The 26,960-nt window shown below is 45.6% G+C and overlaps 1 protein-coding gene across 23 annotated transcripts in view; it reads right to left on the bottom strand.

Moving 5' to 3' along the window:
• The window catches only part of APBB2 (amyloid beta precursor protein binding family B member 2), a 172,263-nt gene extending 145,945 nt beyond the window's left edge, over positions 1-26,318 (bottom strand). For 8 of the 23 annotated variants that reach the window (XM_040556976.1, XM_040556985.1, XM_040556968.1 and 5 more), the window contains exons 1-2: positions 26,109-26,258; positions 8,326-8,465 (exon numbers count right to left, since the gene is read on the bottom strand). The gene's annotated coding sequence lies outside the window, so the exon portion shown is untranslated. Of the gene's footprint in view, positions 1-8,325; positions 8,466-9,713; positions 9,732-26,108 lie in introns of those variants that run through there. The other 15 variants (XM_040556974.1, XM_040556975.1, XM_040556986.1 and 12 more) reach the window with 5 other exon arrangements.
• Between the last annotated feature and the right edge of the window lie 642 nt (positions 26,319-26,960).

Here is a 26,960-nt window from a genome sequence, read left to right as displayed (position 1 = left end):
GCCAGGGGGTTACTGCCCTGCTCGCTCGTATCCAGATGCAGAGTCAGGAAAACAACTTGCTTGCATTGTTGTGTTTCTGTACCTTGCTGCCTGAAGTCTGCTTGCTTTACTTCCCAACAAATAAAGCCTACCTCAGAAATAACATTAGTTTACATATCTAATACTAATGACCCTCACTTTTTTTTTTAACCCTTTCCTAACTCCCTCACCCCAGTTAAAGCTCGGGTTTAATTTCTTCCCTTCCCACACTTCTGCTGCATGTTGGCTGTAATTTCCCAGAAACACGACCTACCCCTAAAGTTGTAGCTGTGTGTTTGGGGAGACTCTGGAAGTTGACCTACAGCTTTTCAAGAAGAAAGTGCAGACTGGGCTTCAGATTTGAAAACTCAGAGTAAAGGTATTCCAGAGCAAGAGTCTGCTTGCAGGATTCCCCTTCGCTTTTTCCATTTAGCATACACTGTTATAACAAAAATTGCCATGATCCTCTTTTTCCAGACACCTTCATCTGTACTGTACAGCACCAAGTGCCAAACATGCGATTTTCAAGCACTGCAAAGGAAAGAAATAACTGTACTATCCTAAATGACCACCACTCAACTGCACAGGGAGAATCACAAACACAAGCCAAAACGATGTTCATGCAACACAACACATTTTCAATGCTTCCGAAGTAACTGGCATTGACTGTCTTAAGAAAAAATGACTTAAATTAAGAAGAAAGTGGCTACTGTCTTGGAAAGCACAAAAATAATGGGTACAATCAGCACGCTAAATACAGAAACAACTCGAGCATATATTTGACCCACACGTATAGAACTGTTGACTAACACTCAATCACCATTTGATCTCAGCAGTGTGCTCATATGCTGCTTGATAAACTTCCCCAAAGTAACACACATGCCATTACCTGGGCTAATCTTCCAATCGTTCATCAACTCAAGTAATTTTTACAGAGAATGCCCTTTTTTGACTGCTTGCTTTTTCTTACAAACTCATTTTTTTTCTCTGTCCATATAAGCACTGAGATATTAACGTGTTGATGTATAAGCCTTTTACACCCCTTTTATGTAAAAACAGTGACAGAAACCTGAAATTCTGGCTGTCATTTAAAAAAAGGTGATCATGCTGAAGGTGTTTTGTGGTTTTGTTTTTATTTTCATTTTTTGGTTGGTTAGTTTTTAGTTGTTTTCTTTCGTTGTTATTGTTTTTTTTTTTTTTTTAAGTGTTATAATGCTTCCTTGCCTTCACATTCTGGCTAAAACAGTAAGTAGAAATGACACAAGAAAGGGTGTTTTTTTAACACCATTAATTTTAAGCCAGAACAGAAGCAGGAAGCACAGGAAGTTTCACAGGAAAGCTAGTCAGTTTAATTTTATTGTTGGAAACTACCCCAAAATTTCTTTTAACATTTGAATAGAGAACAGATAAGAACCTTTAAAAACTGAGGTTCATACCCACCAAAACCAGAGCTACGTGTCAAGTGATGCTTTTATCAAGCCAAACTCCCACCACCATAACACCAAGTTCACCACATATATATGGATTCTGATGTGATGTTTTATTTAATAAAACCATAAAGCCTTGGTTCCTCAGGATAGGGAGCACACATTTTGAGAGAAAAATGCCATTGTGGGTCAATAAAAAATAACACTGAACTATCTCCTCTCCTCAGCACTCATGAAACCTTTTGACTACAGCACAGAGAAATACTCGGAAAGCTGTATTTCAAAGCATATGCTTTTCAGTCAGCTAACTAAAGATACTGAAGTCATAACAAGCAATTTTGGACCAGGGGATGGGAACCAGCACCGTGCTGGATACCTGAGCGCTCCCACTTTGCAGCTCTGAGTGTCCGCCAGCATCTGCCAGGTGCCCAGCTGTGCAGCCACACCTCACTGCCCATCAGACCCACGCTCCAGAAATTTCAACTAATATAAATTTTCACACCATGGAATTAACCACACGCTTTCATCGTTACTGATTAGTGTTAATTCTAAATAGAGGCTTTTTAGAAGTTAGTAGTATATAAGCACATGTGTATAAGAGGTGGGCTAAAAATGAAAGGAAATAGAGTTCTCACGTCTGAGTCACCAGAGCTGATGTATTCCTTGGCATAAAGCTAAGTAAAGAAGGAAAAGGAAGAAGAAAGGCTTGAAGATGAGGTTGGAACACACCCAAGCTTTCCATGTTTCTAAAGCAATTGACATTTACTGGCCAAAGACGAAAATTAAGTTAATCTCAGTTAAAACATTTTTTTAATTATTATTTTTCATAGTTCTTAAATAACTAGTCACTAAGCCAAGACTCTGGACTACTTGCCTGAATTGCCCCTTGTTCTTTGAACTACTGCATTACACATACAATTACCAATACAGACATATTTTACAAAACGAATTAAAAGCACAAATGAACCCATACTGGACTGGCTCTGGGAATACCACCAAGACCTGCAAAGCGAGCCCAAATTTTTCTGGTCACTACATTAAATGACCCTGGCCAACCACAACACACACCGATTTTTAAGAGCAGCTTTGACATTCGGTATTTCCTGAAGTGTTTTGAACAAGGTGTGCTTTGTGTTGCCTACCCGGTCAAGAAAGGATGGAAACAGGGATTACCACTTGCACTTTCCCAGGTGATGGATGGGTAGAGGGATGCGCATATACTAAACCCTGGTTAGGAAATCACCAGCAACAACGAGAAAATAAGGGCTCAATATGAATGGTAGCAAAGGTTAGCAGCAGCCTGCCTCCCATACCCTTGTGTTTTGAAGTATTTCATAGTTCAATGAACTGAAAGCAAGGATGGAGGAGTGCGAGCTTAAGGGTAGTAACATCAGCAGCTGACATGCTGATGTAAGGCAATATCTGACAGGACTGTCGTTTCTCAGAGAGAATTAAGTGATATGGATGGACAAGGAATAACACCAGTGAAATTCAGTATTGACAAATGCAAATTAATACACACCAAATGCAAACTTCTACATTCGTTATAAAACCTCGTATGATTTTTAAATAAACCATTAACTCTAGAAAGGAACTTGGAATGGCTCAGCAAAAATGTATGCTCAAGATACAGCTACGGTTTAAAAGAACAAAAAAAAAAAAAATCGAACCACAAATTCCACAGCCTTGCATGAACAGACTTGAGATAATGAATGATGTTATTCTAACTATGGTCTTCCAGAAGACAATAGTGCAGGCTCTTCTAGAATACCGTGCTGTGCTAGCCACCCCAAAAGATGCTGCTAAACCCACCATGGTTTCAGAAACAGACAACGTGTCTGGCTCTGGGAATGGAAAAACAAGTAAGGACCAAACATATAGTGCCAAGATCCAGAACGAAGACCATACAGTCAACCTTAAAATGCAAGCTTTTAGAGAGGAAATAGTCTGTGACCTAGCGTTTGTTCACTGCGCAGCCCACCAGAGCCTCTGACACTCATAGAAGGAGGGAAGACACCCCACACAAACAGCACCCAAGAGCTGCTCAGAGAAACTGTTAACTTTGCTTTGAGTGCTGTCTGATCTCAGACTCACCTCTTACATAGCTCTAGAATATGGACTTTGATGATGTTTTAGCGCATCTCCTATCTGGAGATCTGACAGCCACAGAGCTCTCCTCCTCCTTTTGTTGCTCTACAGATAAAGGACACAACAGGACACTCTGCATAAATTGCTCAAAGCTTAAACTGTTCTGAGAATTGGATACTAAGCATCGGAGAATGTACAATTTCCTTAATGATTATCTCAGGAGTGCATGTGTTGCTAAAGACATCTCAACCCTTTCACCTCAGGAAGTATATATTTAGAGTCATGTGTGGGCAAAGATCTATTTTCTCAGAGAACTTAATGTCCTGGCTTGAAGTTTAGATAAATCAATACCCCATAGATTAAAGCACCTCACTGCCCTCTGAGAGGAAACCAGAAGAATTTATTCCCCACTGAAGAAAAATGAAGGCTTTATGCATTTCATAAGCTAGGGAAACACGATCAGCTCTGAACACAGAGAAAGTAATTAAGTTCTCTTTGGAGGCCAAGAATTTAGCCATCGAGATTTGTTATGTTTCTGAAGTGAGCCTCGTGTCTTCAGGTTTCACCAGGCAGACCGGTACAGCCATCGAGCCTCCAGCCTCCACTCCTCCAGGCTGGGAACCCTGCAGTTTTCCGGCTGCAGTCACTGCTGAGACACACGGAGCCGTCTGGAATTTGGGCCTACACAAGTCTCCTTCTAGGAAACCGTGACACTAACCGACTAAAGCAAGGCTTAGTGGCAACTTCTTCAAAACAGTTGTTTTTCTACCCAAAGGAATCACTACAGAGACAGGACAGAAGGAAAACCGTACTTATATAGCATTTAACAATCATGATAGGAAGGCCCAAGTATCTGCCTTTCTGTCCCAGGAGAGTAACCAGTATTGCTGTCCAAGTCCCTGCTTTTCCAGGCTGTTAGCTCTCAAGTGGGTAACCTCTTCCAGATCATTCAAATCCCATCTTCTTCACAGGATCTCCTTTTAAAAATCGCCTTGACCTGAGACATCAGCTCAGGAAAAGTAACCCATTGGAGTCTGTGTGGGCCTACTCATTTTCTTGCATTACTAAAGACTCAGTCATCATCTCAGTGCCAACTGTGAGATGACGACCAGGTTTTCTCACTCTCCTGATACCAATTCCATGGAGCTTAAGTCCTTAAATATGACGAAAGCCACTCCATATTTTGGAAAAAACCCTCAGTGGCTACCTTCCAATAATCCACCACGCTGTGTTAAGACAATCCCTAGTGGGGGATGGAATATCAACAAGTAAATAATTCAACACCAATTATTTCAGTATAGATGCTACAGAAGTGCAATGCCATCAACAAGACTTATGTACATAAAATAGCTTGTCATTTCCTTCCTTCTTTCCTGCACAACCGTGAATTACCAACCCTCAACAGGTCTGCCTGGCTGGAAGACACAAGTGCCATCAGTGAAGGAGACGCATCTGAAAATCCTCCACTGCTTCCTCTCATCAGCTCCAGTCACAGAAAGCACATGCCACCTCTTGCAGCTCCCCGCTACGTTCACCTCTGGGCAGTGTTAGATTTTAAGGCCAGGTTGGAGGTGTCCCTGCCCATGGCAGGGGGGTTGCAATTTCATGATCTTTAAGGTCCCTTCCGACCCAAACCATTCAATGACTCTAAAGGAGAACATTTCAACATACCTCAAATCCCAGCCATTGCAAGGACCTGAGACACTGGCAGATCCCACTCCATTGCAGTGCCTCATTAGTCCTGTCCAGAAACAAACACAGTTTGCTCTTTCCACTACAACAGGATGACAGCTGCCTTTACACAGCTGTCTCGGGCAGAAGTTAGGGGCCAACGCTCCCATTCAGACACCAGCCATGTTGGGGAGGCAGGGCTCCATCGGAAATTGCTAACAGCAGAGATCCCTTAGGTATACATGTGCGTACTAACCCAGTTCCAAAGTTAAAAACAGAGGACTTCTCCCAGTTTTGCCTGTATGCTTTACTCAATCAAAACAAAAATAAAATCTAGTTGGAGATTCGTTTATTATTCTCACTGCTATCATAATTGGGTAGCCTAACTCCTCAGCAGATTAATTATTCCAGCGATCCAATTGCACTGCAATACAAATAAAGATATCTGCATAAAGTAGGCTGCAAAGTACTAAAAATTAAGACCTAATTAATTATACATTTGTGCAGCATTGTCCTCTATTAGAGTTTAGAAGACTGAAGGCAACATGCTATTATACATCATGTGCTATTATTCACATAAGTGTCTAAATTACAGAGTTTGGGAGATAGTAGTTACAAGCTTATTAAAAAGCCATTTAATTCACCATATAATGAACAGACTCTGCTAGAGATTGAAATAGGAAACATAAAAGAAGCATCTGAATAGCAAGTCTCAATCAGAAATTATTTCTGCTGCCATCATGACAGATTTTCCCTCCAGAATTTGGTTTCCCTTCTCACACAGAGAGAGACAGCAGGCGCTGGAGAAGCGTTTCTGGAGTCTGACTCATGCACTTCACATTTACCTTCTTAAAAAAAAAGAAAGAGCATGCTGAGTACAAACTGTGAGGGGAGTTCACAACTCCTCAGACAGCTAATATAAACCAGATAAGGACAAAGGTAAAGGACCTGAAGAAATCACATTTAGTCTGAACGTGTAGACCAGAAACTACTGGGGAAGGAGGTGGAAAAATATCTACACTGGAGATGGCAGCGATACAGGTCAGGCTATTTTAGAAGCAGAGAACATCTCTGGATGTGCAAGTAGTTAAATGTGGGGATAAAAATCAATTACATATGTGTAATCTATGCTACAGATGCCTTTGGCACAGCTTGCTCGCACACAAATGAAGGTGCTGAGTAGCTGTCAATCATACGGCCCTTAATAAATCCCTGCCGATGCATCAAGCCCAGCTATTGCCTTTTGTATTTCTTTCCTATCCTTTTCACCTTGTGACCAACTGATTACAAGCTCCACTAGCACTGGAATTTGTTCGGCTTGATGGCACACTGGGCAGGAGGGGAGCTCTGGGGAAGGGTTTCAGCTGAGTGGCCAGCCCTGGGCCAGGTGGCAGCACCCTGCCGGTCCCACCTCGAGCAGAGAGCAGGGCTGGGGACCGATGCAGGAGCCTGACAGGCTGCCCAGACCTGTGCATGCCTCCCCTGGCCCTGCACAGACCAGTCACTTCTAAATAAAACCGTTCCCATCCTGTGAATGCAAACTCCCGAAAGGCAAATTCAAGGTTTTATCCACTCAGCATTTCTGAAGCCCTTTAATGTCAGAAATAGCTTTCTGAACACTCCCTTCCTTTTCCCTCAAAGGACTTCACACAGCATCAGGAAGAGTGAAGAAAACTTCCTCTCAGAATTTGAAGTATTTTTAAATGTAAATACGTAATCAAAACAGGCTCAAAATATTTAAAAGAGTTCCTTAACTGTGGTTTGTTTCATGTGAAGGGATTTATGTGCCTTTATCTTAGAAACCGCAGCTGTTAAGTTAAAACAGTATCTAACATTCCATTTTTCATCTCATCATTATTCCTTCAGCAGCAATTCAGACTAATCACAGCGTATCTTTTAACAGTTGATAAGATTTCCAGAAGTACAAATTTATACAACTTATATTTGAGTTAAGAAGGCTACTACCATCTTCATGTCCAAGACAGATTAAACTGCAGCTGTCCCACCACTGCACAACACAAAAGTGACCTAAGCAACACCTTTCCCAAACTGTTCATCACTCAGTATACATGCCTTCAGTTAGCAGCCCCAAGCAGAAAGGAGCCCTGCTCCACAATCTGCTTTTACAGCAAGTGTGCCACACACTGATTTTGTAACTGCAAAAAGTGGCACTGAGTTCACCACTATCTGTAACTAATGTATACATATTTGTATTTTTGTGTACATATTTGTATTTATCATATACATATTTATAAAATATAAAAATATAAAATATAAATATGTCTCATGAGTCTGCTATTATACTAAATTACTTTCTAGTGTCACCTTCTTCTGCACTTTCTAGGTGCTGTGCAACTATCCCTGCCAAGTTTGGCCAAAAAAGTGAAAATAGGTAACAGGAATTGCATCACCTTCATCACGTTCTACTCTGCTCTAACGACATACACGTTGTTGTTCGTTTCACTTCTCCACAAATTCTTTCTGCTTGTTCTCAGTGATGTGTGCTTAAAGCTCTTGCAAAGCAGCAGCATGAATATAAAATTACATTTAGCCTGAATGCGGTCTTTGAAGGTTTCCAAGCCTGCCTTTTTTCGGATTCAACTACTAACTCTTGGAAGAGCTAACAGCAGCACCTTTCTTGTATCCTTGCAGATGAGATGGCCACGACTACTGCTGTTACCCAAACCTTCGCCTCAAAACCTCACCCTAGTTTCTGTGCAGAGGAAAAAAAGACAAAAAAAAAAAAAAAAGAAACACCACTACCCCCCCCCCCAAAAAAAAAAAAAGTCTGGAGAAAAAAAGGCTAAAAATTCCCTTCCAAATTGTTTGCCCTTGTTTTGACCTGTCTTACTGTAAATTAATTTAAAACTATGAGTGCAGTTGTCAAGGCATGATAAAACCACCAGAACTGAACTTTTCCATTAAGGAGAGGAAAGAGGCTGGAACCAAGTATCTGAATATCAATGCTTTTAAAGAACTGAACAGGAAACTTATGAAATGCAGTCCTTAGCCACAAACATTTTGTTCTCATTTAAGCATACCGATGCATCACAGCTTTGACCAAACTTTTAACAGCACATATTTTAGGGAATCAGGCAAGTCTCAAAAGAACCTAACTTACATTTTCAAGAAAATCTTCTCATTTCAACTTGGAGAGCCCCAGCTCAGCACAGTGCCAGCAGCAGTCCTCCAGAGCAGCGCAGCTGCTTGAGTTGCAAACAAGCTGGTGGGCTTTGCCCTCCTCTCTGACCAAAGCGATCACTGAAGGGGAAAAAGAAAAAAACACTTACGATTAAACATTTAGTGATTAAACACTTGATTAAACACAAAATGATTAAACACTTAAGCAACTTCAAGCAGGGCCTCGACAGCTCTTTCTGTTGGTGACTCCAGGTCACTTATAAAGCCTTTTCTTGTCTTAAAGAGAAAGATTCTGTACAATAAAAGGGATGAACTGCAAGTAACCAGCCAGATGAATTTCACTTGTGCCAACTCCTGGATGTCAGACCACGTCCATGGATATATCCACCAACATGCAAGTTATCATCTACACGACCAGCCACTGCCTTTCAGCTGCCATTCATAACGCCAATGCTGGCACCCATGGCGCTCACACCTTCCATCTGAAAGCCAAAACTGAAGCCAGGTTAACAGATAAAACTACCACACAGGTAACTGTGGAAGGGGGATGTGCACAGCACCACAGAAAGCATCCTCAGCAGCAGCAAAGCAGGAGCTGAGAGAGGAATTCACCCCTCCAAGGTTTTGAAGGGATGGAGGTGGAGAAATCTCCCCGGAGGCTATGGAAAATGATGCCGTGGGACGCCTACGTCTCCATCCCACTGTGACTCAGCAAGAAAAGACAGATGCGTATCGAGCTTACTACCGACTGCACGGCATTACTCAAGCCGCCTCCCAAAACGCATCAACGCAGTTACCAGATATTTAATACATGCAGGAATCCTCGCATAAGCCAGACATTAGAGCACGTCTTAAATTCCCCAGCACCACCAACATCCGCAGGCCCTCTCGTGATGAAACACAATTACACAGTTACGAGGGGAACTGGAGACAGGCACCTTCGCGGCACAAATCTGCAATACCCGCATTGTTCTGATACCTCGTAAGGTGCTACACGGTTGCCTTCACAACATAAATCTTCTCATTGGTCTTTAAATACTATTTTTCAACATAACGTTAAAAGTGTTCCACGATAAAGTGTTTTCCTAAATATAAAACTTGCCCCAAACAATGCTAAGAACACAAGTTAGGCAGTTTGATACAACCAGATGATTTAAGAAAGAAAATCAAAGGGCATTTAATAACAAGGTTGAATTACTTGTTTTTACAAAAACATTAAAAAAAAAATCAGAACATCAGCCACACTGAACTTTCCTATGCATTTCACCTTGGAGGGAAAAAAAAAAACTGTGCAGCTGGAAAGCCTTTATTAATCTTTTTTTATACTTGTGCTCACGCAGGGACACGAGCAACGCTGCGAAAGGTTACCCATGGCAAGGGAGATGTTCCGTCGTGATCACAGTCAAAAGGTATGTCTGCACAGAAAAGCCTCCAATACTCTGCAGGTTTAAGTTTTCCTTGGCAGGGAGCACAATCTGCAGGGGGAGACGGAGGAGAGATGTTTATGGCCCAACCCACCCGGAAAGACTGAACGGGAGCCAAATGGCACGCGTGCCGGTGCCTCCTCTGCTCTGCGCCACTGCTCCCCTGCCTCCGCCCGCGTTTAATCGTGCACAGAGCCATCAGTAACCTTCCACGGCTGTGCTGCTGCTTTCCATGCAAAGCCACGCGGTTTCTGAACGCTGCTCTGCACCAAATGCTGCAGTCGGTAAGCAGACGCCGGACACTTGAGTCCAAATACAGCCGTCCTCCTCCACAAAGCACTAGAGCCTGCTTCGGAAAAAACCTAAGAGTCAATAAATCTTTGGCTTCCGGTAATTTTGCCTCGTGTTCTGCAGTTTCTTTATGGCAAGAAGACACACTGCTTGTCAGAGCTACAGAGAAAATGTTTTCAACCAAAGAGTATCCTGACCTCAATCCTTCACCAGCCTAATTCAGCCCCCAGACAAACAGTTTGACTTAGGTCTCGGATACGCATCAATTTTACAGAAGTACCAGCTGAGCCCTTAGAACCGAAAAGCACACATCTGAAAAACAGTATCCTCAAACTACAAAGGTCAACCTGTCTGCCAGGAAAGGCCGTCCAAAAGGCGCTCCAACCCGGCTGGTGCTCAGGCTCTGTCAGCCCACAGCCAAACCAAGAGCCAGATGCTGCCTCTAGCTCGTGATCTTGGGGATCCAATGACCCAACCTCAAGGCACAAGGGGTAAAAAAGGGCGTAAATTCACCTGAACAAAGCGACGTGCCTTTGAAACATGATCCAGACCTCACTCACCTCAGAGGGAAGTACTTCAGCCCACCTATCCCATTAGCATCAGTGGGACAAGAAGCTGGCCAAAAAACGTGTCTTCAAGGCATTAAACCACAAAAACAAAGCAATGTCCAGTTCTTCTGCTAAGTAAAATGAACAAAGTCGTTTTCTGGCAGGTAAAAACATCTTCCCAGACCATCAAAATCCCCGCAGTAACTGAATAGCAGCATCCCAAACCATTCAGACCCATAGGCCTGAGGAGATTGGAAACAACATCTCTTACAGAATTAAGCATGCACGGTATTTAAGTCATGATTTTAAGGGCCCCAAATTTAGCACTCCACCTCCCAGCCAGTCCTATCTTACCCCAGACTCCAGCGGGTTACTTAAATAACATACTAAGCATCATTAACAGGGGTGGTAAACGCTTTAGTTTACAGAAGAAAAGCGTATTTCCTATATACCGCCCTTTGACTCTACTAAAGCACAGCGCTTACCACCTGAATAAAAGGTTCACCAGTGGCTCTCTGGATAAAATCTCAAATTGCTGCCCGGAAGATTTTCAATGCAGCAGAGGATTTAGGGAAGCCATCCCTCCTCCTTGCCCTAACATCCTCCCTGTCTAACCCACAGAGCTGCCTTCATTTACTGTGCAGTTCTGCAAGGAGTGAGCACAGACACTATTTGGATCATTGCTCCCTGTCTCTGTGGGATGGGGATGGAAGAGGCAGCTCCCAACTTCGCTACCAAAGGAAGAGGGCTGGTGATAGCAGGAAACTCAAACTGACCTCCAAACACTGCTTGTCCTTCCCCGGTGCTATGTTTAAAGATAAAATCACTTACACAGAAGTAGGGCTGTGCTGACATTTAAAAATCAAGGCAGGAAGATGGCGTGTGTTATTTTTATTTATTACGACAGACAACTATAAAGCACAAACTAAGCCTGAAACCCAGTAGGGCTTCAGGTTACACACAACCTGAATTCAGTTCACAGTCAAATATACCATTTAATTAATAGAAATGTATGAGGTAACCACCTGTATTTAATGTCCTGTTACTACAATCACGTAAGCAGTCAAGTCCTTCCTCAAGTCTTTGCATTGCAGCAAGCAGGGAAAAACCAGAACTCTACCAACGCCTCGTGAATCCACCTCACGGCAAGGTATGAGAGGCCACATAGAAAGCTGCATCCTCATCCTGGGAAAATATGTAGCCACAGGCAGTCCAAAGACCAAATCTTTGGATTACAGAAACCTTATATATAGACCTTTGGATTATAGAGACCTTATATATAGACCTTTATATATATAGATCCACAGAGAGAGACCTCGTATGTAGACCTTTGGGTTATAGAGACTTATGGAGACCTTAATCTTTGGATTATAGACCTTATAGAGGTCCTTCCCTTTCCCAGGCTGAGTAAACCAGCCCAAGTTACCTGAGTGCTGCTTCCAAAGACGATTAGCAAAGTCTAGCTTCAACCAGCTTTCCAGAGCCCCGAGCAAAACAGAGCACTGTGCTACTTTGTGAAGAGAAAGCGTGATAAACATAGGCAAACTGAGGCAGAGCTGGAAAGGAAACTAGGAAAGACCTGAGAAAACATGAGACGAGAAAGCCCAGAGCATCTCCCCGTGAAAAGCTGGGTACTACTTGGGCCACAGCCAACGAACGTGTTCAGTACGAGGAGCTGCCTTTACACGGAATCTCAAATCATCTCCTTCTCACTATCAACATGATTCACTTCTTCCTAGACAAGACCTCAGCAGCACACTACATAACGGCTCGATACCTCGACATGCCTACAAACATCTTGCTGAATACCGGCACGATTAACACGTCTTCTGCGCGTTCCTAACTTCTGGTTGCCAAAGCTCTTGTGAAGATATCCCAGCACGAGTCCTCCTCCAGCCTAGGGGGCTCCTTTGCTCTTCAGCCTCTTATTCCCCCTTTAACCAGGCCTTTCATCACCGTAACGCCTCTCTCCCGCGGTTTAGCGTTTTCCTCTTCATGCCATAACAAATGTTTTCTTATAGACCAGATAAACTTAACACATTGAACCCAACTCACAATTCAAGGTGGAAGGAAAAAAAAGTCATTTACTCTGGCACAGCCTATCTGTGGATAAACTTACGTTGCAATTTTTCCCATTTCCCTTCATGTTTTTAGTTATTCTTTCCTCCAATATTTGTTTTAAAACTTTACATATTACAAGACTGTTTCTTCTGTAAACACACAACACCTCATTTCAAACACACCAAGGCTGCTACCATTTAAGAAAATAAATAACTTGTGCACAGGTTCATGTTCTATTAGAACCAAAACCAAGAAATAACAAAGAATTAAAAAAAAAAATAATCCTTCAGGGTGGAAGTTTAAAAACTGTTTCAAAGCTAAAAAAAGCAAAATGCTGAAAACCCACAAAATTCTCTACAAACAGGGCTGATGTACGAGTGGAAAATAAACAACTTGCTTAAGTCACAGAAACCTTTTCTAGAGCAGGGAAGTGATGCCCTGCCGCGAGGCTCTGGAAGAGGCGTTGAGATGCCCCGTGCCGGGGAAGGGGCACGTGAGGCATCCTCCTCCCAGCTCCACCGCTGGCACGCCACGCTCTTCCTCAGCACTTCCACACGCCTGTCCCAGGGTGACCCAAGCACGTGTTTGTGCAAAGCGGTCACCGGCATGAAATTAAGCCAAAAGGTTTAAGCCAGTTTTGATACCCAAGAGCATGAGAACACATCCGGCATAGCCAAGTTCTCAGGTTTACATGCCAAGCTTATTGGGAGCAGCAACTATAGACTTCCAGCTATTCCACCTAAAAGCTCATCTTATTAGCAGCAACTCAAAAAAGAAACAAAACAAACAAACAAACAAAACAGGTACTATGCTGAAAACACCTGCTGGGGTGCCCAGGCAATGTGTAACTTCCCTTCCAAGCCAGCCAGAAGTGCTGCACACAGCCAGAGGACATCACACACAATTCAAACACCAAGAGTTCCTTAGCAATCATATGATCCCAAAGCTGGTGGCTGGTCACAGCCAAACGAAACAGAAGAGCAATTAGCGATTTACACAAAAACAGGATGCAGGCTAAAGGTAAGATTAGTTTAATCGAGACAAAAAGACAAAAGGACCTTAGTGATAACACTTACCAGCAAATATCCAGCCTAACAGATCCCTTTTGCTAAAAGCAGCCTTGAAGGAACTTGTGTGCTACCATCGCTCCTGGGTCCTAGTTTTATGCTACATTTCTTTGCTTTATATTTAAAGCATGTAATTAAAAGACGTTAACCCCATGCTAACAGTGCGAATACTTTGCTCTCTATCCTGTAAGAAAAAAAGGTGTTTTCAACACAAATTGTTATACTGTGAAATAGCACACAGAGGCCTTAAGACCGCACCTGCTCAGAGGCAAGAAAGCAAGTAGCCTGATCTTGGTTGTTACAGAGAGCTTTCTACAGCGACAGTTCCATTTCTGAAGCCATCTCTAGTGCTGCTTAAGGTAACAGCGTAGAATTAGACCACCCAGTAGCGGCTTGGGGTTGTGTCGCACTTCCTGGTCCCCCCATCGCAGGGGATCGGAACCATACTGTTACTTCACGGCAATGGTTTGTCTCCATCAGCCTCCTGCAGCCGCTCAGTGACCCCAATCTGCTCCAGCTGCATTACTCCCGCCTTGCAGAACGGAGAGGTTCTCCATCACTGAAATTCCTTTAAAGTAACTGTTTTGCTTCAAGTTTAAGCGTTTTGTTGAGCTTAAGATACTGTGGTGCTTTCAAGTTATGGCTAACAAATAGGAAAACATCCATTTCAAAAGCACAGGTAATTTTACTACCAATCTCCATACGGCAAGCGGATACTTTCAGTATCAGATTATAGAAAGCTTCTCTGTAAGAGCCAAGTTTTAACACGTGTACTGCTCTGCTTTAAAAAAAGGTTCTTTCATGAGAAGCTTTTGAGAAAGGCAGAACCGCTGCTCGTCCCTGAGCCTGCCACATCCAAATAACATCTTGTTGGAAAATGCCTGGTTTTGTTTTCATTTTTACCATCCAGCTGTGGCCGTTTTGCTAGCTTTATACTGAATCTCTCAAGGCCTTTTAAAACTTCCTGTTGTGCTGTGAAAGCAGTTGAGTTATCTAGCACTTTTGAATTAAAAGTGAGAAATAAAAGTTACGGACACCACACTACATTAGGAATTGCCAAGAAAATGCAAAGGAGCATAGCTCGAAACTCCCAGACCCAAACTTAGTTTCTGTGAAACAAATCAGCTTTATTCTCAAATGTAGATAATTTTAGAATCTTTCCGAACAAATCTAGGCCTTAAAACAAGTAAGGAGAGGGGAAAAAATAAAATAAGCCTAGAAAACATTTTTAGGTGTGTTTACGTTATACTTGGTACAGAGCATTCCTCCCCACTGCTCCATGGCGGAGTGCTATTTCAAGGTTAGTGCCTAATTCTGCGCAAGCGATTTAGGCTTATTTTGCTCCTGGGTTTTGCAGACGATTTCATCATCTACCTCCTCTGTGTAATTAAAATTCTTCTTAATCTATTTATATGCTAGCTGCTGCCTCCACCTGAGCTCACTGGCACTAGCCTTTCCTGAGCCATTGTTTGGGAGCATTGATACCTTCGATTTAGATTCACAGGGTGTGTGCATCACTATCCTTAGGTATCCTTAACCTCTGCCAGTTTTTAAAATCTAAGCAAATCCAGCTTAAGCCTTGCTCTTGCGAGATCTAGAATTTCCACACCTCCTCCTGCATGGAGGCTTCACATCCTGCCATAGCAACACATTGCATTCACCTACGCCAAAACCATTTTCTCGCAATCTCGATTCCAAGAGCGACCCCAAAACTGGGAAAGCCCAGTTCCCTGCTTGAGGAAGCCCTGTAACACTTCCACTCAGCAGCGGGGAGAGCCCAGGAGGTGCTAACATCCACCTGCCAAGCAAAAACTCCACAGGAGAGCCAGGTGCTGCGGGACCAGAGAGGGACACCACCACCAGGCGTGGGGCACAACCGCAGCCCCTATTTCCCTGCCAGCCAGCAGGGCACACCAAATGAAAAGCGTGTGACTTTCAGCTTCGATGGCCAAGGAGCAGGCAAGCAAGTGTGAACACAACGGCTTTAGCATCTTCATCCCTCCACAGGAGCTCTCCCGGCAGGGCACACAGAACACAATTATCAAATATAAAGAAAAGGATCCTTCAGTGGGCAACTTGGCTTCATAAAGTCATCCTTGAGTGTTTTTAATCAGGAATACTAATAATACTAGTGAAAACATAAGCATCGTGTGATTTTTCTGTCCCTGTACAGCAGGCTAGCAAAAGCAGTATAGGCAGCAGGAGTTAAAGTTGAACACTGGGTAGGTCTGAAGTTAGATAGGTCGCCCGGTGTCTCCTGAATTGATTCCACACCATCCACTCCTGGTTTTACAGCTGGCGTGTTCTGTGTATTAGCAGTCTTATTTTAAACCTTGGCACAGGCGGAACTTAAATAATCCATGGATTTAAAACATCCTTAGCGCTTACCGAGATGAACCTTAACAGCTTTCTGGGAGTAATAGGATTTATCAGGCCAAAAATTAAGGGGTTACAAACCCAAATTTCTGATTTATAGCATAGGCTCATATTTCTTAATTTAAGTCCTAATGTGAGCTGGAATATTGTCAGCCAGCTCAAATGTTATTTTTTCCAGCTCTGTATTTACAGTTCAAGGATTATTCAGAAGCACACGGCAGAAGCAGAGAAGCAGGCCAAATCCCTCAAAGTGAATCTTCCAGGGAGGGTTCAGAGAAGCCCGGGTTATCTGTCTTCAGAGGGGTTTTCAAAGTGGCACAGATTTAGACGTCCATGAGAACTCAAGGAAGGAGAATGCGGGCTTTAAATCTAGGAAAATAATCATTTTACCTTGCACATTCACAAAAACTTGGGCAAGCGTTAGGAGGAACATGGGTTTCTCTTCCACTGGAAGGCTGAACAAGGCACAGCTGAAGAATTTCGGCCTCACTCCTGTACAACCCGCTATGGATTTGGACAGATCCCACAAAATGTCTTTCTTCCACGCAGGCAGCACTCCTACCTGCCGGGCTCGGGCAGCAGCGATATGCGCTGTGCTGCAGGGTGGCAAGCGGCCAGGCACCAGCTCCTGTGTCTTCTCAGGCACTTGAAGGGTGCTGGGCTCGTTACAGCACGCAGGTTACTGCGAGGCAAGGCCCGAGGGAGCTCCCAGCGCCACCACAGTGGCTGCTGCCACAGGAAACGTTCCACACAGCTCCCGCCGGCAAGGTCGGCCGCAGCGGTAGGGACGTGCACGCAGATGTAACACAACCAGGCCGTGGCAGTGCTGGCTGATTCTCAGCTTAAACCAGGTTGGGAAACAACCAAAGCTTGACTCCCACCTGAGGTACAAAGCCATTAGTGATGTTCTGATGTTCCCATTCCTCCTGGTCGTCCTCGGAAGCGAGCCTCACCGCAGTGCTGACGTCCCTGGGGGCCTCATGGTTCTCCCTCAGGATCCTCCTTCCCCACGCAGATCCCTCACTGCGACACCTGAGCTTTCTGTGGTTATTTTCAGTTCACCGAACAGCCTTCCATCTCACATCTTTCAGCGTGAGGGCATCGAGGTATCAGCACGCTGTCAGGCTGCAAAGAACCTTTCCCAGGACCACGGATGCGGTTGCCCTGATGAACAACACCCAGCTTTGTCACCTTCACATACATCAACATTCATCTTCAAAAAAGACCTACTGGCCTCTAAATGCCCATACACCTCCACTAGCCAACTTCCTGGATACTGTTTTGCCATGTATAATATCCCGACCATTAAGTTAATTCAATTTTTTTCCCCAATCTGTTCTTGCATCAATTGGAAACATACAGGATATTTTACTGAAAAGAGTTTAGAATTGCCAAGAATTGGCAAAAAAAAAAAATGCAGTCAGATAAATGCTGCTGTAACAGCATGCAAAGATTATAAAAATAAGGTTAAAACACACGTATATAGTCAAGCATTGTTTGCTAGCAGTTCTTGCACATGTTTAAATAACAGCACATGTTTGAAGCAAATACTGTCTTGTCACCAAGTTATTTTAATCTCCTTGGGTAGTCATCTTATCAGCCCACAAACTTATATAACAACAAATCCAAGCTCAAATACTTCTGAAAAACAAAGATGGAACAATTGAAGCTATTTTCACAGAATCACAGAATCATCTAGGTTGGAAGAGACCTTCAAGATCACGGAGTCCAACCTCTGACCTAACACTAACAAGTCCTCCACTAAACCATATCACTAAGATTTTGCTTTGTTAATACTTGTTTCCATATACACAGGTATCAAACATTTTTCTTACACTTGATAGCATTTTAAGCATTTATTTTTAAGCTTTTAAGACCTCAAATTCTTCCAAAAATAAACGTGTTTATCAGAATACACACAGCTTTTCATACACAGATGTGATAGTTAAACCACTCCCTTTGCTGATGGTCTCAGAGAGTTTCACTGCTTTCCTGAAGTGTGTTGGGAAAAAAATTCAAAAGAAACAAAAAAACCAACATGCAAACAGGTTCTTGTTGGACTCTAAAAATATGAATTATTTCCCAGGCATGCAGTTCTTATCACCTGTCAGATTTAAGTGAAATTATCTTCATAACCTTTCCTTTCCTCTTTACCCGTCAGTATATATGCTATTTCTATTGTATTTTTAAGCCGACTTTTATGTCTGTACCTTTGGGAGAAAGCTAATATCAAAACAAAATTTAATGTTTTTAAGGGCAAAGGGTTTTTGGTCCCAAGCTTCCCCACCTCGGGACGCAGAGCCTCTCCCCGTGCCCCACCTCAGCCCGGTTACAGGGGGTCAGGCCCACGCAGCTCTTCGAGGGGCTGTGCCGCAGGAAAACACACTCAGTGCTGCACACACCCAGGGAAAAACACCCAGCCAGGCACTTTTAGGAAAAAACAGCAAGAGACACCTACAGAAATTGCTTCCCTTTGAAGTATTTGACAGTGTTCTAAGAAAAGGAGTTACCCAAATTTAACTCCATCCCGATACGCTTTGATAGACATGAAGATCTTTTACCCTGGTGAAAGCATCGCTCCGGCAATGCACCCAGCACCGGGCACTTTGCAGGCCTACAGAAATTCCTGTGACAAAACCTCGGGGACCATCCTCAGAGGTCCCCAGGCGCAGCCCATAAGGGCACCACCTCCAAAACCTCTCTTGTAACCGCATCTCACCAAGACAGGGACCTCCCAGTGCCACCTCCCGCCTCTCCCAGCAACTTGCACGTTGATTCAGTTTGACAGGAACCTGAAAGCAGCCTCCTGCGAGGGGCTTTTCCCTCAGAAAACACAGGGTTTGGAGCTGACTTCGCACCCTGGGAAGCCCAGAGGCCCAACATCCCACGCATGCTCCCTTCTCTGCTCCATTTGAACCCGCAGGGCCTGCAGCAGCCCCCTGCACACCAGGCAGGCACAGGGGACCACTGAGACCTTCCTGGTGTGCCCCGGCGAGGCCACAAGCTCTTCAGAGAGCCAGCTGCTCATCCTGCTGCCCACCAGGGAAGCTACACCCAGGGCATGCAGGATACTTTGGAGGCTCGGCCATCGCACGGCGCTTAGGGCTTTGTCCATACCGTGCAGGCCACAGACAGCTGGGTTCCCCGCTGCGCTGTCTTTCAGCCACATCTTGCCGTCAGTTCAAAGCTCGTGCCCCGTATGTATGCACCTTCATATCATTTAAATAACCCAATTAAACTATCCTTCTGTTACGCTGTGCTTAAATCCCCATTTTACCAGGCAAACGCTGAATTCTGCGTGTGAGAGCCTCCCTCTTCTTTATTCCTCCACCTTGCGACTCCCTTTCATCTTCCACAGGCACACAATTCAATACCTCGCTAGGAAGCATCCCTTCCTGACAATAATCCTCCCCTCAAACAGAATTAGCTAGGCAAATGTAAACACTGTAGCAATGAATTAGTTGCCATATTTACCCAAACTACTGCTTCCAGGTCCTTACAATGAATCTCTACATCAAATACATAGGATGGCTTAATGTCGAGCTCCTAATTTTCTGAGCTAGGCAGCTGGCCAGCAAGTGCCCTGCAGCATCTCCCTCCATCCCATTTGAGAAATTATACTTAAGAGGTTCCCGATAAAGGCTTAACTAAATCATGCCAATATTAGTCACACCAAATTATTGTAATTTAGTAACTGTTTGGAGTGCATTCTACCCTGAAAATGCTACAAAGAAATGGCATGTTTCTACAAATAGACAACAACAAAAATATGTAAAATTTCTGGTGGGTTATTCTGCTCAAACAAGTTGATTCATAACAGTAGAGAACATTTTGTTCCCGCTGTTTTCACTCCCTTTGGAACCAGGAAACCTCCCTCCATAGCCAGCTAATACACATAAGAAAAATTAGTCCTGACTGAACTACGTTTTAGTGCCCATATCCAGTCCTTGGGGCGTGGTGTTTTTTGTTTTAAACACTCCTACACGGATATCTGCAGAAGTTTAGAAATGTTCCTCTTGGTGCCTTTGAAAATTAAGCTATATTTGCATTAAAAGAAAAAACCACAACAACCCACAACCCTTCAACAAAGGAACTCAACACTGCAAAACTGGTTAAAAGCATGTCATCGCAAAGCATGCCTCGTGCTTCCAGAAGGAGGCTTTTCCCCAGGGCAGGCCGAGCTGATGCTTGTCTGACGGGATACATTACCTGGGGAGCAACACAATCCAGCAAGGAAGACAAAGGAGAGAGAAAGATTCTGCGAGATTTCTACAGGGGGAAAAAAAAGGGACAGCCAAACAATAAGAGCTGGGAGACTAAATCAGCAGGTTATTACTCTATTTTGGCCAAGTTGGAGAGGGACACCACTGAGATTTCAGCAGAGGTTTTTGAATCGTGAAGTCCAAAAGATTAAGCTGTCAATAAGAAGTCTGCCAGAAATTTGCCGAGGAGTACTTTAGCAGCAGCAGCACTATTCACTAGGTAAAATAAGCCAGAACTACAGACACCGGCTATCCCACACTGAGATCAGAAGCAAAAATTTACACATTTTTATTTTGTAGCAACCTTCCTCTGTCACATATCATTACTCTTACTGTGCTACTACTGATGTTAATCGTTTACATTCACGAGGAAACATCCTCGAGTAAATCGCACCTGACTCCATTCATCTGAGATCCACGGTAGGTTTCTAGGCGTATCACACGCAGCACGCAGACTACTGATAAAAGCAGGAATCTGCATCTTTTTAATCATCCTAATTGTTACAGAGCACTTTAAAGGCACTCATCAGCGTAATACACAGATGCAAAGTTTCTTCAGCAGTAAAAAAAAAATAAAAAATGAAAATATCTAAGCAGTTACCCATGCGAATGACACATTTTCAAGGAAGAAGACGGAAGCTCAGCATAATTTGGTTTTAAAAAAAATGGATTTGACTGCAGGAGACAGAATTAGAGATCCACCTTGGACAAAAACTAAACTGAACCTGACTTTTATTCTTTGGAAAGCATACGAATGCCCAGGCACGGCCTACCACTGTCTGACCGACAACGCGGGCCAGGTGCCAGCCCTCCTTGCTGAGGCAGAGCCCTACACCCCGTGAGGCCACCTCGCTGCGGGCCTGCCCTCACGGCCTTGGAGACAGGCTCAGGAAACCAGGTCCTCAGGCCAGGCAGAGCTAAAACAGCGGCCATTAGAAAATTTCCATTAGAAATCCCAGGACGCTCTCTGGTCAAATCCTTCTGCCAGAGCTCCACTTGAAACGTCCTTTGCAGCGGGGGAACGGAAAGCGGCAAAAGAGGCGAGGATTTCAGCAGGGCTTCGGGGAGGCACGGAACTGCGCAGCCAAGCACCTCCGCTGCGCTCAAAATGAGCTTAACAGACGCTGGTAATAAAAGGGACAGAATTTTAGAAAAGTCAACACGGTTTCTGGAGGAGCGGCGCTGCTTTATAAGCCTTTCAGAGTTGGTACCAAACGTGGACACGGGTATAGCCATTTGTTTCAATCTCCTTGAGTTTCCGAAAGGACTTACCAAACAGGTATGGGGTTTCTTATGGGACTAAGCTGGAAGAGGTAAGAGGAAAGGTCTTATGTGGACATGCAGAGGGTTGGAAAATAGAAGCAGGGTAAGGATAAGGGTAAACAGTCTCTCTTGGAGCGACCAGAAGTCACCAGTGAAGTTCAGCAGCAACCTGTGCTCGGACTCGAGCTGCCTGAGACGCTCACGAGACCTGGAAAGGGGATGGAGCAGCGGGCTGAGGAAGTTTGCAGATGAAACGTTATTCGGGCAGCAAGGACAGGATGTGAAGAATTCCAGACAATCCTGCGAGACTGAGTCAACAGCACAGAGATGAGAACTAATGCAAATAAACACAGCAGATGTAAGGAGATGTACGTGGGAAAGGCACAACCGCGGCTTTACGTGACTGATCGGCCCCAAAACGATCGTGCGCCGGAGCAACATCGCGAGGTTACGATTGCACACATCCATGAAATGAGCTCATCGGCAGTCCAAAAAGCTCGTCAAATGTTATAAATCACTACGAAAACAAAGCACGGTTATGTCACTGCATTGCCCCAGAGCTCACCTACGTGTTGAAAACTGCACGCAGTCCTGATCCTCCCACCCTAAAAGGATCTTTAGAGATAGGAAGGACCCCTGGAAAGGGGTGCTCAGAGTCAGGGACAGCCTCTGCACAAAGAACAGATGAGTAGGCAGCTCTTCAGTCAGGTAAAACTACAAATGGAAGAGGAAGACAGAGGACTACGAAGTCACGAATGTCATAATGCAGGATCTCTCACTGCCTCTGCCACACGGGAGCTACAAGCCACCAAAGGAAGGAATCCAGCAGAGAACAAACGGGAGGGAATTCTTACACAACCAGAAGCAGGCCTACAGACAAGCAGTGCTCCTGGGCAAAGGCCGTGGAGGCTGCAATAAGGTCCCAGGGGGCTGCAGACAGATCAGACAAGCATTTGGAACAGAAAGCCACCAAGCACTTGGAAACAGGCAGAGGGTAACCCCAGCTCTGCCAGTCCCAAGCTGAAAACAACTAGAGCTGTGGAAAACATCTACAGAGGTGGTGTTGTATAAGGTCACCCTAATCTTATTTTTCCTTGGGCATCTGCTCTACAAGTAGAAAAATTAAAAAAAGATCAAGAAGGAGGTTGAAGGTGAAGGTTTTTTATTATTATTATTTTTTTTTAAAGGAAGCTGAAGCAGGACACTACACAGAGCGCTCCCAACTCCTTACAGCTACGGGACAGCAGCCAGCAGTGCTCACCCACAGTGAGACCAGGACAATGACACGGGTCCAGAGGTGCTGGGATGCTGCCCATCAAGGCTGGGGGCCATCAGCCCACGGAGCTGCAGCCAGCTCAGGCAGAAAGAGACCGTGCAGAAGCATTTGGAGGCACCCAGGAGTGCTGCTCGGAGATGAAGCCAGCTGGATGCCACATGGCTGGGTCGAGCCCCAGGTGGCTACTGGGGCAGACAGGTGAGCCCTTGCCCCATCACTGCTGCTCTTCCTTTTTTATATTTATTCCATCTTCTGGAAGCTGTCACGTACTTCTGACAGTCACAGGACCTATTACGCAGTATCTGCAGCTGGTTGTGTTTTGTGCTGCACACCATATTTTTAGAATGGCCTACAGACTTCTGTACAAGTCGAACTGCTATAACCACCACTCAAGATAACTCTCAGCCGTTCTGCATAACAGCAAATGAAACAAACCCCATAGACAAGTACATAAACTAGACTTGTCTTCAAAGTTACTTTAAAGCCCTCCAGTCACAGCGTAGCTGGGAGCACTGGTCTCAATTCGCACCATCTGGATCGGCTGTCCCCTCCCAACTCCTGTTTTTACAGAATTTATTGATTATTTCAATCAAGGAACACTTTTTCTGCAGTTTATTTTGTAACCTGAAAAATAAGCTCAAACAGCTCTCGCACCCAAAGTATAGTCTTTTGTAGGATTTTCACATTAAAAAACAGATGTTTCCACATAATTAGATACTGCTGTAAGCCAATACAACATTTTGGAGGAAAGAAAACCTAAACGTGTAAAATAGTTCAGAAAGTGGCCGCTAAGCACATCACAATCCTTTCTAAGCAGTGATACGAACTGTAAAGCAAGCAGTTTATTCTGATGTCAGGTCTGAAAGTCAGATTTTTAAAATAAGAAACACTAACACAGAAAATCTGTATTCAGTTAACTCATACGTACAGAAAAGGTTTTCCTGAGTCACCGAGCCTCATCTCTTAATACCACAGAGCCAAGCACATGATAGAAACTTCCTCAATATATCTTTAAGAGCCAGTCAGGGGTCTTGCTCCCACTTCTCCCCTTTGAAGGTCATTCCAGAACCTCACTCCATTTAGGGAAGAAACAAAATTCCAGCCGAAGTTTATTCATGCCAGTTTACATCCATTTGTTCTCGTGCCAACATTGTTCTTTAGTTTAAATAGCTCCTCTCTGTTTCTACTGTTTATATCCCTGCTGTATCTGCAGATTGCAATCGTATCCCCTCTCAGGCCTCATTTCCTAGGCTAGACGAGCCAGGCTTTCCTCGTCTCCTCTGGTGCAATTGTTTCTTTACCCCAGCCACTCTCCGCACCTGCTCCACCAGAAGCACAAGTGAGAAGATGTGCCCGATATTCCCCCGGAGCTCCCACCCATCCCACCAGTCCTTCCTGCCAGTCTCCTGCCCAACACGCCCCACCATCCGTCACCTTCTCCGTGGCAGCAGGACAGCAGCAGCTTGGCCTGTAAGGAGCTAATGTGCCCTGCACATCTCCTCCTGCTCTGGTGATCCCAGCAGCTGAGTTCCTTGCCTACAGCACAGGACAGAGGCAAACCCTTGCCTTCTACCCAAAGGAGACATACGGGCGGTATAGTCTGGTTTCAGCATGGATTTCAAGTGTGATTGCACATCCTAGGTCAGAAAAGCATAGATCTGTCATCTGACAGAGATGCAATCAGTTGATTACCTACCATCACCTACCAACTACCAGGATTCATTGTAGTCTTCTCCCAGCCTCTGGTAAGAAATCCTTACAGCAGGCAATCTCAAGTACTCACATTCCTCCTAACTAGCTCCTAAAGTCACAACTCTCTTCAGCTCCAACACTGCAGCAGTCCTCGCCACACATCCTCAAGCATTTCCTAAGCACGTCACTGTCCCTCCTGACCAAGAGAACAGCAGAATCCACCCAGTGCCCCACCAAAAAGCGATCATTTTTGGTCACTGGTTCCTTAGCTGCAAAACTGAAAATAACAATAACAACCCAGGCTTGCAAGTTACGCATCCCCTCTGCTAAGAAATGATTCCCACACTGCTGTGACCCACTGCTTAGACCTTCTCCTTCCTCACTGAGGGCACATTCATTTGTGCTGCTTCAGTGTTAAGAACCGTCGTCCTCAATACAGTAAAGTCACATATTCCTCGTAACGTGCAACAAAACCAGCATTCCACCTGAAGAGTCCTCTCCAGATCTTGATTTCCCTTAAACAATCAGGAAAGAAAAGAAGCTGAAAAGTGTTCCATCGAGCACTCATTGCTGCAAAGGAAGAACCAAAATTCCCATGCTTAGCACGGCTGTTCTACGCAAAGAAGTTAACCAGCCAAGATTTTGCCACAAGGTCACCGTAAGAGGATGTCTCCCCCTTTAAGTGCTAAAACACGTTTCAACCGAACCTAATTACGCCGGCAGAAAATAGTTTCAAGCGCAAGGCAGTCAACTCGCTGGGGCTTCTGGAAAGCGCTAGAGCATGAGACGGCAGGATGGTGGTATGCTGGATGAGCCGGAGGGGCACGGTGACAAGCCCGCAGCCCCGCTCCTGGGGTAGCGCAGCGCATCCTGCCCGGCGCCCCAACCTGCTGCAGGCGCTGCCATCCCGCACAACTTGCGGCACACGGCGGGGCCCTGCAGGACCGCGCAACAGCGGCAGAACTGCGCCCTGGAGGCAGTTTGGGGTTTATTTAGTAATTTGGTGTTTGAGGGGCAGAACCGCACGGGTGCTCCCCAGCAGGCAGGGGCCCAGCCGAGAGCAGCAAGACGCCACGGGCAAGCACGGCCACACACCGCTGTGCTTCCCCTTCTCTGCCTGCCCCAAATCCCTCCCCGGCTGCGGCTGGGAGCAGCTCCGCCGCTGCCCGGAGACCGAGGGGAGAAGTTACAGGGAATTAAGCGGCTCCACGCCGCGTCCCGAGGGCTGTTCCCCCCGGGCTCCCACCCGCACGGCCCCCAAGCAGCAGTAACCGGCGCTGAAGTCGCGGAAAGCCCCAAACCCACCGAGAGCTCCCTGCCGGGGCCGCTGCACAGCCCCGGAGGCGGCCCCGCCGCAGCCCCCGGGCAAAGAAGCGGGGCCGCGGCGGGCACCGGGGGCACAGCTGTCCCCAAGGGAGGGCACCGGGGCTCGGCAGCCCCGCACCGCCCCGTCCCGTCCCGTCCCGTCCCGTCCCTCCCAGCCCCGCCGCGGTGAGAGCGCACCTGCCCGCCGCACCGCGCCGCTCCCGAGGCGCCCGGAGCCCGCTGCGGGATGCAGCCAGCCCTCCGGAAACGCTTCCCAGCCTTACCCAGGAAACGATTCCGGCCGCCGGCCGCCGCCGCCGCCCCTCCTCTCCTCTCCTCTCTCCTCCCGTCTCCTCTCCCTCCTCCCTGGCCGCCGCCCAGCGCCGCGGCCCGCAGGGGGCCGGCCGGGCGGGGCCGCCGCGGAGGGCGCACAACATGGCGCCGCCGGTGCCTCAGGGCGGCCGGCTCTCACCTGGGGCCCGGGGAGCGGCTCCCGGCCGCTGCAGAGCTTCCCCCTGTGGTGCCCGAGGCTGAGGTGGCCTCCAGGGCAGGTTTCCTGACCCCAAGGGGTAGGGTTTGTGTGGGGAGGCAGCCGTCGTTTGTGCTGCCCCGGGGGAAAAGGGAGAGTCAGGCGGCTGCTTGACAGAAGGAATGCTCTGATGCTGCTCCAGGCAGCCCGGTTGTGGTGGTGGGGCTCCAAAGCCACCCAGCCAGCACAGAGGGAAAGGTCCAGGGTGTGTTCCCAAACGTGGAAAATGAGCAAAAGGACCAGTCCTGGAAACCTCGCTGCTTTAATGCACCTGCAGAACAACAGGAGCAGGTTGCGAGTGAATCCCTGGGCGTATCTTGAGATGAAGGAGCAGGGGATCACAGCAACATTGTTGGGAGTTAGTAATGAGGCTTGAAAGAGCACACCAATGAGAAGCTCCTTCTGTTTAAAGCCTTACCAAATCTTTGGGATTCTGTCTTCTCAACGTAAGCTTTTGAGGTTACAGGGGAAAAAAGTGTTCATTACTGAAGCAAAAAAAATTAAAATGGCATAGTAGTTGA

This window comes from Cygnus olor, chromosome 4 (genome assembly GCF_009769625.2).
Source record: "Cygnus olor isolate bCygOlo1 chromosome 4, bCygOlo1.pri.v2, whole genome shotgun sequence".
Classification (NCBI taxonomy): domain Eukaryota; kingdom Metazoa; phylum Chordata; class Aves; order Anseriformes; family Anatidae; genus Cygnus; species Cygnus olor.
Note: the sequence above shows the minus strand (reverse complement) of the source record. Positions and strands in the feature narration are given on the sequence as shown.